The 14,257-nt window shown below is 39.1% G+C and overlaps 1 protein-coding gene and 1 non-coding gene across 2 annotated transcripts in view; one reads left to right on the forward strand and one right to left on the reverse strand.

The window, feature by feature from the left end:
* LOC121409675 overlaps window positions 1-14,257 on the reverse strand; it is an 88,335-nt gene that overhangs the window by 50,782 nt on the left and 23,296 nt on the right. The window lies entirely within an intron of this gene.
* Window positions 2,379-2,467, forward strand: TRNAY-GUA. Its single transcript is given in 2 exon segments — window positions 2,379-2,415; window positions 2,432-2,467. It is a non-coding gene; the product is annotated as a tRNA-Tyr (tRNA).

A 14,257-nucleotide genomic window follows, 5' to 3' on the forward strand; every position in this document is an offset into this window, starting at 1 on the left:
AGTGCATATCTAAATAATAAAAATCCTTTTAAAATGTTCCTCTCGCCCCTTTAACCCTATCTAGGCCGGGAGCCTCGGAGGCCCCCCCCCCCCCCTCCCTCAACGAGTCGCGTGATATTTCGTCCCGCAAATTTTTTTGCTCACAGACTTTTTACTTTCAAGTATTGTGCAACTTTTTATACCAATTTTGCGTCACCCGGGTACGCGGTTCCGAAGTTACGCAATGTTTTGTAAGTGCATGTCAGACCAAAAATTGCTCAAACACGTGATTTCGTGTACAAAGTCAATGTAAATTGTGTTTTCAACCAAAAATCATAAATGTATAATTATTTTTAGTTTTGCTGTCCTAAATGTATGCATTTTATGCTGTTTATGATCTTAGAAGAGTCCCCAACGAATTTCATTGAAAAAACAATGAAAAACAAAAGGTCCAAAAAACGAAGAAATACATAAGAAATTGCAAAAAAACAATATAATACATAAGAAATTGATCTGATATCACAATTTTTTTCATGTACAATAGCTAAGAACATCACAAAGGGTTTCTATGCCAAAAGTTAGAATATTTGGAGCTTTATTTATGGAGTTAGAGGAAAAAGTATGATTTCGCATACTAATTACGCATAAATTAGCATAATTAGGTAATAACGATTTGCATGAAATAAATTACTATACAATTTTGTAGATTATATCCCAGACAACATGCGTGCCAATTTTCGGTGCGATCGCGCGGTCGACGGCCGAGATCTCAAGGGGGGGGGCCTGGGAGCCACCCCCCCCGGCCATATGAACTCCAAAAATACCCCGGCCTAGATAGGGTTAAGTTGCCCCTTTTCAGAGTGAAATTCTTCTTCTGCAGTGTGTACATTTTCACCTTTGATCAAGTGCCCCATATGAATATTCTGATAAATGCCCCTTCTCTTCTGGTTTGTTCAAATGTCCAATTTGCTAATATAAGGTATATGTATTTGCAATTAGCGTCCTTTCTTTTATGCAGGGGCATCTGAGCCGAGGGAGGGGGGCACTTGCCCCCTTAAGAAATGGACCTCGTTCCATGGACCCCAAAAGTTTTCGAGACCAAGAAAAAGAAAAGAAGAAAGGGAAAGAAAAGCGGTGAAATGATAGTGTTCTCTATGTCAAAATCTATCACAAATGTTTTTTTTTTATTAAAAGTTTCAAAATTTTGCTCGCACGCTCGCAGCTTCAAAGAATTTTTTCCCCATACGCCATGTTTGCCCTCCCCCTCAATCATTTTGCTCATTACCCTACTAGGGTACATATGCTATTTAATTTGTTAAAAAAAATTGTTTCAAGTGCCCTTTTCAAAAGAGGAAGTGCCCTTTTTCGCTGTGCCCTCCCCTCCCCCTATCAATTTTGCTCTGCCGACCCATGGTGGTAGTCTCCTTTTCAAGACCCAATGCGACCGTACCCTGCAAGATGAAGGTTATTAGTCTACTTTTTAATACTCAGTCTTGGCCATATATTCTTCCATACAACAGGATTAACGCTATACCTGGACTAGCTAAGCTTAGTCTTTACTCAAAACCCGTTGGTTAAAAAGAGAAATAAACTTTAAAACTTAGACCTCACCATCTTCTAAACCATTGTCATGTAATCAAACATATAGATATAGAGTTATTATTTCATTTGAAAAAAAAATCAAGAATCTTCGAAACTTCAATCCCGTCCTCTTCAAAACTAAGACCCTGTAATGTAGCACATGGGTATACAGCGTAATTATACAGTGAGTGTACAGTGTAGTTTTTTTTAATAATGGGTATGGAGCAAAGGCTGTGCTATAGATACCCGTGCTTTGTTATAGACTATAGGTTTGGAAGATGATGGGGCATGATGATGAAGTATTTAAGTTTTTTTAATCACCAGGTTTGGAGTAAAGACTACGCTCTATATCCATTTTTTCCACAGAGATGAGACGGTGGGTTCGTCAAATTGAAGATCTCCCATTTTATTTTTTAATAACAGCGTCTTGGGTAGAGACTGTGCGCTTATATCCATGCTTTCTTACAGGGTCTTATTTTTGAAGATTAGAACATAATTTTTTTAAAACGGGTCTGGAGTAAAGACTACGATATGTACCCTTGCTTTATAACGGAGTCTTAGTCTTGGGTCTTAATTCTGAAGGTTTTTTAATCAAAGGTCTGGAGAAAAGACAACGCTTTATATCCATCTTTTTTTCACAGGAATGAGACTGTGGGGTCTTGACAATTTGTTTGAATAAACGGGTCTGGAGAATTGAGAATACGTTATATACACGTTCTTTATAACAGAGTCTTAGTAGTGGAAGATGACGGGGCTTAAATAGTTTTGAATTTGTTTAATCACCCGGTTCTGGAGTAAAGACTACACAAACCCAGTAACCACCGATAGCTCAGTTGGTAGAGCGGAGGACTGTAGATGATTGACAACTGTTAACCTTATGTCGCTGGTTCGAATCCGGCTCGGTGGATGTGGGTTTTTTTTGGCGCAAATATTCACTACTGAATGACCCCCGCCGTATATGCTAAAACAACAATAACAACAACAAATTATTCCATAGGAATTAGACGGTGAGGTATTAAATTGGATTTTTTTGTTATTGATACAACAAGGTCTAGGGTAAAGACTACATTCTATATTCATTTCTACAAGGTCTTAATTTGGTAGACGGTGAGGTGTTGCAGTTTTTTAAAATAATTTTTGAATGGCTATGCTCCTTATGTATGCTTTAGTACAGGATCTTAGTTCAGAAGGATCTTCAAATTATTAAATGACCGGGTCTGGAGCATTAAAAGACTACACTCTACATCCATGTTATTCCAAACGATAGTGGGTCTTCAATTTAAGGTTGGTGCCCCCCCCCCCCCCTGCATCTCTGAAAAGCGTTTCATTGCCGATGTCACTGTAGCTTCTCCCTTATGCAGGCATGTTTCTCATTTTTAACAGTAATTTTATGAAACATTTCATGAGAAATAGCCTTTATATGGATAAATGCAGTGATTTGCACATATCCCGGAGGTTTGCACTTTTCCCGTGAAAATTGTTCATTTGCACATATCCCGTCGTCACGTTTGCACAGATGCCGTTGATAAATTTTGACAGATTTGCACATTTCCCGGCGTGGCGTTTGCACAAATTCCGTTGTTTGCACAAATCCCGGCGAAATTTTGCACATATACCGTATATATAAGCCTAATGATTTTTAGGTCAAAAGGTCAAAGGTCAAGCTCAGTGTTATGTTTTCAGCTTACCCTTCTGTAGTCCTTGTAAACGCGGTAACTTCAGTTTAACTTAATCTAGGCTTATGTAATTTGATGTGAATAATACTAGCATAGATTTTATATAGCCTATTGATTTTGAGGTCAAAGGTCAAGGTCACAGTGACATGTTTTCATCTTACACTTCTGCGGCGATAATTTCAGCTTAACTTAACCTAGGCTCATAGAATTTGGTGTGTATGATACTAGCATGGATCCCAGGAAGCCTATCGATTTTGAAGTCAAATGGTCAAAGGTCAAGATCACAGTGACATGTTTTCATCTTACCTTCTGCAGTCCTTGTAAATGCGATAACTTAAGTTTAACTTAACGTAGGCTCATATAAGTTGGTGTGTATGATACAAGCATGGACCCCAGGGTGCCTATTGATTCAGGTCAAAAAGGTTAAAGGTCAAGGTCACTGTGACATGTTTTCATCTTACCTTAATTATGCAGTCCTATATATACGAGATAACTTCAGTTTAACTTAATCTATAGGATCATATAATTTGGTGCGTTTGATACATAGATCCCCGGAATTCTATTGATATTGAGGTCAGAGAGTCAAAGGGGAAGTCGCCACCTTGCACTTTTCTTGCTTGACCAATAACTCCATTTTCCGCGTTACAGGCGGGCGTATTATGTGCTCGCTTTTAGCGACACTCTTGTTACAAATTTGAAAGAATCCAAACAACGTCATATTTAAGCTAACAGTAAGATCGCAGTCACTGCGTATTCTAGTCCATTGTCTTTTCAACGATTCGTTGAATAGGTAGAAATTGAACATGTTTTCATGTTATTATTAAATTTACTACTATTGCAACAATAAAGGGCTTTGCTTCCCCGGCCCGAAGCCCATTATCTACTTTGTTGGGAAAACGAAACGCTTGTTTTTCAACGAATCGTCGAATAGGTAGCACTCGAGCGTGTTTTCAGGCAACTTTTTCTCGACCATGTGTCAATCATATTTTACGCATGATGTCTCATATGAAAGAAGAATAGGTGGTCCGAATAGACATAAGCTAGTAAAGCCAGAAAAAACAACTCAAAATCGCAATTTGCTAGTGCAATTGAAAATTTGGTAACACCACTTTCCATTGTTCTAACTCAGTCATGCCTGCATTAAATTTATGTTCATGATAGCAAAAAAAAGTACACTGAATCTCGGTTTCGTTTTTTCTCGAACGCACTTTATTATGGTTCTGACCAAAGAGATAAGAAATTAGGATGCCTTTGGAAGAGAAATTAAAAAAATTAGTTAAAGAGAAATTCAGAAACCAGATAAGGGATTACGAAAGGAAACGTTTAATGTATAGAGATAAATTAAGCTGATTCAATTAGTAAAACTCCTCGCTTGGGTATAAAAATAATCAGAGGCTTCACACATGCATGCACGTGTTACCGACAATCGTCCCAGCTCGATAACATTATATTATGATATGCTAATCTAAATAACAATGAAATTGAAAATTCTCATGAATTTACTCCTTTCACAGCCTTTTCATCTAACATTTCACTAAAATTCTGATTGAAAAACAAATTTGCACGCTCGTGTGGGTGCGTGCGTGTCTGGGAGGGGTAGGTGTATGTGTTTGAGTGCAAGTAAGTTAATGGATATGTGTTCTGGGCAGTGGCGTAACTACGGTGGGCATGGGGGCACGTGCCCTCCCCCCCCCCCCCATCGGCTGACAAAAAAAACGGGGAAAAGGAGAAAAAAGGGGGAAAGGAAGAGAAACGTTGTGGGAAAGAAGAAATTATTGTTCCTTATAATGTTATATTATATAATAATAATGTTATGTTATATTACATAAACATTTTTAATAACTTTATGAAACAATTTGCTTAGGGCCTATGTCGTCATTGTTCCTGGTGCTCGCATTGTCTGTTAATCCTGTTGTACTAAAACCTTCCGTTTTCAATCAACATACACAAAATATATTATTGTTTTACGTAGTGACAGATGCTTCTTTTTCATGACTACTTAAAGTGATTGCCCCATTGTAAGGCCTTAATATAAAACATTTCCTTCTGTGCTTACGTTCGCATTAGTGGTTTGGTGAGATTATGTCTGCTCTCCATGAATTCCTTAAATCAGTCCTTAAAATGTCCCTTTTTCTGATCTAAATATCAAATTTTCAATAAGCCTTAGAATGCCCCTCTTCAGGTTTAATTTTCAAAAAAAATTGAAAAATTTGCGTACGATAATCATGATTTCAATTACTACAAAAGTGTTTCATGTGTTCAGATGTAATTCTGGGAAAAATGGCAAAAAGAAGCTGCTGTAAACTGCTTATCTAAAAGATAGCCAATGGGGTAAATAAGAGTCAAAAGGGGCCTAAGCTTTCGATCCTAGCAGAATCTTCTTCGGAGGCAAAATGACAAACATATAAGGTGGAACAACCATAATATAGACCACAGACATACAACAGCAACACTGGAACAAGGAGACAAAAGGGGCATTAGTGAGAAGAGATGACCAATCAGGTTAATGAAGGGGATGAAAGAAAAGGAGTAGGCAGACACAAAGGGAAGTTAGTGGAGGCCAAAGAAAGACCTCAAGCCAAGAGGGATTAAGATAATGAGGCAGGCAACATCAAACAGGATCTGGAACAAAACAGTGATAGAGGGTATGAGGAAGATATGAAAAACAAGAGAATTAGTGAGAGGTGGGTCAAACAGGTAACAAAGAAAGGCATAATAAGCTTGTGCATAAGAGTGGGGAAAAGGGAAAGAGAAGGGAACAACTGATAATGTGCAAAAGACACAAGTATGTATGATAGAGCATTAAACTAACTAAGAGAAGAAAGTAAGTGATAAAATAAATCTGTAAGTATAAAAGTATATAAATATATTAAAAATAAAAAAAATAATACATATACAAATGGGTTAACTGATATTGTAATCCGCTGGGTGTGAGGGGAAAAAACAGAAGACTATATAGTAGAAAAAAAACCACCTGTATATATGGAAGGGAAGCAAATTGCCTAAAAGGGTAAAAGCAAATAAAGAAACTGATGCTGTATGAGAGAGGGGCGTATTGATAAAAAAAAAACTAAACATAGTAACCATGAAAGAAAGCAAAATAAATAAGTGGTAAATCTAAGAGGTGAAGGGAGAAAAAAAAAATATATATATATAAAATGAATGTTATATCGCCTGAATAAGGGAGGAAAAATAGGAGCTGAGCTTGTATGAGATATGGGAGGAAAGTAGAGGCAGAAACTTAAATGTAACTAATCTAAAAGAGCTGAGGGAAAAAACATATGTGTATACAAATGGAAAGTGGATAAGAAGGATTAATCAGTCGTTCCCCTCTTGGATGTTCAGGCCATGAGGTTGGATGGTGCGAAGTCGTCTCATCCAGAACTTCTCTCTGCTAGTACGGACTGAGTCAGGACGGGTACCTAAAGATTCGATGCCCTGTAGCATCATGTCAGTGATGGAGTGGTTGGGAAGGTTAAAATGGCGGCCAACTGGAGTGTCCAGCTTTGCTGTGTTGACGGTGGATCTGTGCCCGTAGAATCGTTTCTTGAATGTGGTCTTGGTTTCCCCTACGTATTGTACCCTACAAACTCTGCAAGTGATGAGATATACAACATTAGTGGTAGTGCAAGTGATGTTGCCCTTGGTTCGGTGAGAAAGGCTGGTAGAGTTGCTGGTGAGAGTGTCGCCCTCGTGAATGTGTATTTCACATATAATACACCTGTTGCTGGTGCATTTGAAGGTGCCATGCTGTATGGGAGAAGAATGGTTAGTGAGGGAGGGCAATTCAGCACGAACAATGAGGTCCCTGAGATTCGGTGGGCGTCGGTATGCTAGAATGGGAGTATCGGGAACGGCCTGTTGGAGACGATCAGAAGTGTGTAAAATGTGGTGGTTATCAAACAGGATTTTGCGGAGAGGGGGTAGATTGGGATGGAAGGTGGTCACGTGGTATTCTGTCGGTAGTCTTCTTGTCACTTTTAGGTTTGAGAACTTCAGATGTAATTCTAACAAAATCAGCAAGCGCTTGGCACTGGCATTAGATGACTATGGTGAGATATGTATACTCTTAATGGATTCGTAAGATATAGTCCTTATAGTCCCTGTTTGAGGTCAATGTATACAAAAACAAGCGGAATGCCTCTGGCCGTCGCACCTGCATCACTCGGTTCAATAAAGCAGCAGTGCTGACTTTGAATACTACTCTAACTCGCACAAGATGTTCAGTGATACATGGCAGGCGCGTACGCAAGGGGGGTTAGGGGCCGGTTCAAACCCCCCCCCTTTTTTTTTGTTGTTGTTGCTTGTCTCCCCAGAGGTCGGTCTGGTCAAGGAGTTATCGGGCAAGCGCCTGATAACTCCTTGGTCTGGTTACGGACAGTTCCCCTACCCAATAATGTATATGACAGCAATAATGAACAGAATCTCATGTTTCCGACGAAAAACACAGAAAAAATTTCCGCTCGCTTCGCTCGCTCCATTTTATTATATCTTTTATTTCCGCATGTCGCCCACATGATCACGGTATCGCCTTTAACAAGGCCATACATGATTATCATGATGTATACTTATGAATACAAGTGAACCAAGACAAAGACATACGTTTTCTTACAAAATGTGTTTTACCAATATGAAAACCAAAATGACGGAAAACGCTAAAATGTCGGTTAGCTCGCTCCGCTCGCTCGTAATAATTTATGAAATTCCATAAGTATCTAGTCTCCTGTTCAAGGCCGTATTATGAGTGTTACGAATAGAAGGACATGTAGCATCGACTAATACTTGATTTACTAACAAACTATTGACAAGAAATGTATGTTTTGACGGGAAAACGCGAAAATTTCGGCTCGCTCACTCCGCTCGCTCGTAATCATTTATGAAATTTCTTAAGTTTCTAGTCTCTTGATCAAGGCCATATCATGAGACTTACGAGCAGGACATGTATCATCAACTAATATGTAATCATTACCAACAAGCTATTGAGAAGAATTGTATGTTTTGACGGAAAAACGCAAACATTTCGGCTCGCTCGCTCCGCTCGCTCGTAATTATTCATGACATTTCTCAAGTTTCTAGTGTTCTGATCAAGGCCATATCATGAGTGCTACGATCCGAAGGACATGTAGCATCGACTATGATACCAACAAACTATTGACAAAAAGGTTATGTTTTCAACGCAAAAACGAGAACATTTCTGCTCGCTCGCGGGTCATGACCGCACTGTTACATACCCCATCCCCACTTAAATGTTATTGTCTTATTTGCAGCGCTGAAAAAAAAAAGAAAAAAAAATCATCACCCCCCCCGCTCATCACTTTTTAGAGACTGGGCGGGAGATTTAAAAAAAAATCAGCTCGAAACCCCCCCCCCTTTCAAAAATCCTGCGTACGCGCCTGATACATGGTTACCATTATGAAAAATACGAGACATCTGGCTTCCTCCTGCTCGTACGCACGGGCGTCCGTCGATATAACACATGATATTTTTATGAAAATATGCACCCTTTTTCTTAAAAGTTGATGGAGAGGGGGAAAAATTAATCGTATCAAGTCGGGGTATTCAGTAATGAGTACAGGAGAAACTATATTTCACTGATTTTTATTTATGATTCATTCCATTTGATTAACTCATCTATTCGTGTTTTGGGGCTAATCTTTCCCTTACGCATTGCTTTTTGGCAGAAGTTCTATGGAAAATGCACCTTTTTTCACACAAACTTTGAGACACTCTGTATTCATTCCCCCATTGCTCGAGAATGAATGGGCAGTTAACGACGGGGTTAAAGATTTATTGAAGAATGGAATGTATATTTCATGAAAATGAAAGCCATTTCCCCATTGGATGTTATCTTCAATACGTGTTTTTTAGATGAAGTTAGTTGTCGAATAGGCTCTCCTGGCATTTGAGGTCTCTATCGGTGACGTCACTCAGGATTGTCATGCCTGAACCATCGGCCTGGCAGGGGTCGCAATGGTAGTATGATTTATGCATAATGCACTCGATAATACAATAATCTTGTCCTCCCGTTCAAATGAATGTGAAACTCATATAATTTTCATCAGAGCATTCAACAGGAGTACTGTAGTACACATTTCTTTGTTATAAGTGAATTAAAGTCCCTCCAGTGAGTTTGATCACCCCTATTGTGAAAATGTATCACCCCTACGTTGTAACACAGTCAGCTGTTTGCACTCAGGGTCACTCCGTGACCTGTGTGTGCGTTCAAGAGTTGTACACGATTTTCTGTCTCATTTAGGCAGAAATCTTTCATAATGTCTTATGTCCACTTTTTATGAACTAGACCAATAAACTTACAGAGATATGATGGTTATTCAACAAAAGACCCCAACATGGCCAAAGTTCATTGACCTTACATGACCTTTGACCTTGATCATGTGACCTGAAACTCGAAGAGGATGTTCAGTGATACTTGATTACTCTTATGTACAAGTTTCATGAATCAGATCCATAAACTTTCAAAGTTATGATGGTAATTCAACAGATACACCCAATTCGGCCAAAGTTCATTGACCCTAAATGACCTTTGACCTTGGTCATGTGACGTGAAACTCATGCAGGATGTTCAGTGATACTTGATTAACCTTATGTCCAAGTTTCATGAACTAGGTCCATATATTTTCTAAGTTATGATGACATTTCAAAAACTTAACCTCAGGTTAAGATTTCGATGTTGATTCCTCCAACATGGTCTAAGTTCATTGACCCTAAATGACCTTTGACCTTGGTCATGTGACATGAAACTCTAATAGGATGTTCAGTAATACTTGATTAACCTTATGGCCAAGTTTTATTAACTAGGTCCATATACTTTCTAAGTTATGACGTCATTTCAAAAACTAAACCTCAGGTTAAGATTTGATGTTGACGCCGCCTTCGCCGTCGGAAAAGCGGCGCCTATAGTCTCACTCTCCTTCGCAGGTGAGACAAAAATTAGCTCGCGCTTCGCGCTCGCATTGTTTAGCGAGACAGGTAGGGGAAGGCCAATAATGAATGAGTCAGACATTATGGTGGTGTTATGTATTGATGACCCATTTAGTCCGGCAGCCCAGGAGGTTTATTCAACCGAAAGCCGGACAAGCAAATGACCCCATAGCTGGATGGCATGGACCTTGAAGTTTACAAAAATGCATTGCTGCCGGGTTCTATGCGTGGTCTTCCCTCCGAAATGACGTAATATATGACGTCACTACAAAATGGCCCTATTTCACAATGTACACATAGCATGAAGTCAAGGGAGAATATCTCAGCTTTTTTGTATGAAACTTTCACAATATATTGTTCAAGTAGTGCACAAGAGATATGCAAAATTTCACGAACAGAAATTATTGTTTACATATGCAAATTACGTAATGAAATATGCATATCATTAGTTTTGGAGATTTCTTGCATAAAAAATTGTCGAAAATCGATTCAGAAATTTATTTTTTTTTTTAGTGTACTTTATTTGATATTTTTCCTCTCAAGCATAATATCATTGTCTTCATCTATATCTCTACTTTAAGAAAATATATGTCAGTAATTGGAAATGACATTATAGACTGTGATTTCAGCCCCCTATTCAATATGGTGCGCACATAGAAATCGTGCGTTTTTGGCCTATTTTCACCATATAGCTGAGGTGGGCGACCGATATGCCTACTTTATTAGTGCTTCTTGCATTTTGCATGATATTAAATCTTCCAAACAACATATTTTCATCTTCATTTTGACTCTGGTGATAAATCAATGATTTCAGCAAAGATTGATTGCCCATTGGGCAGTCTATAGGCTACGTTTTCAGCCTAGTTTTCAACAACGAACCTATACCATGTATGACTGCATCGTTGTAGTCGAGTCGGATAAGAGGTTCCTGTGTACCATCAAAATATTTTTCACTCAACGTTTTGGTATTTGTCTTAAGTGTCTAGTTAATAAATCTTGATGTCCCCTTCCCAAAATCGTGTCCAACGGGGTTCAAAATTGATATCTTTGGCGGGTGTCTGGAAAACGAAGACCGAAGCCGGGGACACATAACACACTCGTGTGAAAGCGTTTGTAGTTCACGCACGAAGTGTGTACAAAGCAGTGCGAAGTGTGTACAAAATACGTGCGCAGGTTAGAATGGACTTTGGACCTTGTCCCCTACACATGTTCTCTCATTGACAGTGCGTGGGTCCCCGGTCTTCGATCTTCGTTTTCCAAACCCGTTGTTGGGTGTCTGGAAAACGAAGACGGAAGACCGGGGATCGCAATGGTTTAGATAAGATACCACTTATAAATGTCATTATGAAGGCCTCTATAATTCAGCTCAAGAATATTCTGATCTTGAATACATAAATGTCATTAATTGGCTGATAATGAAGTCATGTTAATTGCTTGTATCAATAAATAGTATAGTTAGACCAGTTGAGGCGGGATAGGTCTGCCAGTTTACACCACTATTTCACTGAGACAAGACAGTAACAAACTCGAGTAATCAATCGAGACAAGGAATTTCAGACCAGTTTAATGCTTATCTGGTCCAGTAAAATGAATTCGACCAGTAAGACGAGTATGCCACTGTTCCATTTTCCAGAGTCATTTTCTGTGAACTGTTTTTTCCTACTTGGCTGACATTAAAGAGAAATTCCAGTAGTTGCAGTTAACACTGATTTCATGATAAAGTCTGTAAAACAAGGCTTAATTGCCAGTATATCATCGAGGATCTACATCTGGTACAGTTACATTAACTGGACTTTGTGAAATCTTGAAATCTACGCTGAAAAATGTTCACATCGAAAATCCCCAACACAGATAAGCGCACGTGGGACAATGTATAATTATTTGCTTAGGGCGTCGGGCCCGACGCCCTACCCGAATCCCGGGGTGTCTGGAAAACGAAGACCGAAGACCGGGGACACGTATCACACTCGTGTGAAAGCGTTTGTAGTTCACGCACGAAGCGTGTACAAAGCAGTGCAAAGTGTGTACAAAACACGTGCGCGGGTTAGAATGGACTTTGGACCTTGCCCCCTACACATGTTCTCCCATTGACATAACGCATGTCCCCGGTCTTCGATCTTCGTTTTCCAGACCTGTTGTTGGGTGTCTGGAAAACGAAGACAGAAGACCGGGGCCATCGCATCCGTCTAGCTAAAATAAACCATTATTATATTCAGATCAAATTCAGGAATATTCTGATATTGGATATGTAATGAATTATGATTGGTTAATGATTAATTGTATGGATATCGTAATGTGAATGATAATTGATTGAGCAATATATCGCGCTCAGCTCAGCTGGCATTAAAATTTTATACCATTGACATAACGCATGTCCCCGGTCTTCGATCTTCGTTTTCCAGACCTGTTGTTGGGTGTCTGGAAAACGAAGACAGAAGACCGGGGCCATCGCATCCGTCTAGCTAAAATAAACCATTATTATATTCAGATCAAATTCAGGAATATTCTGATATTGGATATGTAATGAATTATGATTGGTTAATGATTAATTGTATGGATATCGTAATGTGAATGATAATTGATTGAGCAATATATCGCGCTCAGCTCAGCTGGCATTAAAATTTTATACCATTGACATAACGTATGTCCCCGGTCTTCGATCTTCGTTTTCCAGACCTGTTGTTGGGTGTCTGGAAAACGAAGACAGAAGACCGGGGCCATCGCATCCGTCTAGCTAAAATAAACCATTATTATATTCAGATCAAATTCAGGAATATTCTGATATTGGATATGTAATGAATTATGATTGGTTAATGATTAATTGTATGGATATCGTAATGTGAATGATAATTGATTGAGCAATATATCGCGCTCAGCTCAGCTGGCATTAAAATTTTATACCATTGACATAACGCATGTCCCCGGTCTTCTGTCTTCGTTTTCCAGACACCCAACAACAGGTCTGGAAAACGAAGATCGAAGACCGGGGACATGCGTTATGTCAATGGTATAAAATTTTAATGCCAGCTGAGCTGAGCGCGATATATTGCTCAATCAATTATCATTCACATTACGATATCCATACAATTAATCATTAACCAATCATAATTCATTACATATCCAATATCAGAATATTCCTGAATTTGATCTGAATATAATAATGGTTTATTTTAGCTAGACGGATGCGATGGCCCCGGTCTTCTGTCTTCGTTTTCCAGACACCCAACAACAGGTCTGGAAAACGAAGATCGAAGACCGGGGACATGCGTTATGTCAATGGTATAAAATTTTAATGCCAGCTGAGCTGAGCGCGATATATTGCTCAATCAATTATCATTCACATTACGATATCCATACAATTAATCATTAACCAATCATAATTCATTACATATCCAATATCAGAATATTCCTGAATTTGATCTGAATATAATAATGGTTTATTTTAGCTAGACGGATGCGATGGCCCCGGTCTTCTGTCTTCGTTTTCCAGACACCCAACAACCGGGCTGGAAAACGAAGATCGAAGACCGGGGACATGCGTTATGTCAATGGGAGAACATGTGTAGGGGGCAAGGTCCAAAGTCCATTCTAACCCGCGCACGTGTTTTGTACACACTTTGCACTGCTTTGTACACACTTCGTGCGTGAACTACAAACGCTTTCACACGAGTGTGATATGTGTCCCCGGTCTTCGGTCTTCGTTTTCCAGACACCCGTAAAATATGTACGTTATAATTGTTATGTATATCCTTATTAATTATGTCCTAGCTGATAACGATAATCACACAAATAACCATAACTTATCCGCAGCCAATCAAAGCAGATGACGTATCCAAGATCAGAATATTCCTGAATTTGATCTGAATAAAATAATGGTTTATTTTAGCTAGACGGATCGATCCGATCCCCGGTCTTCTGTCTTCGTTTTCCAGACACCCAACAACAGGTTTGGAAAACGAAGACCGGGGACATGCGTTATGTCAATGGTAGTAAAATTGCAAATTAATGTCAGCCAAGTAGGAAAAAACAGTTCACAGAAAATGACTCTGGAAAATGGAACAGTGGCATACTCGTCTTAC

The sequence above is a fragment of the Lytechinus variegatus genome, chromosome 2, assembly GCF_018143015.1.
Source record: "Lytechinus variegatus isolate NC3 chromosome 2, Lvar_3.0, whole genome shotgun sequence".
In the NCBI taxonomy this organism is placed as follows: domain Eukaryota; kingdom Metazoa; phylum Echinodermata; class Echinoidea; order Temnopleuroida; family Toxopneustidae; genus Lytechinus; species Lytechinus variegatus.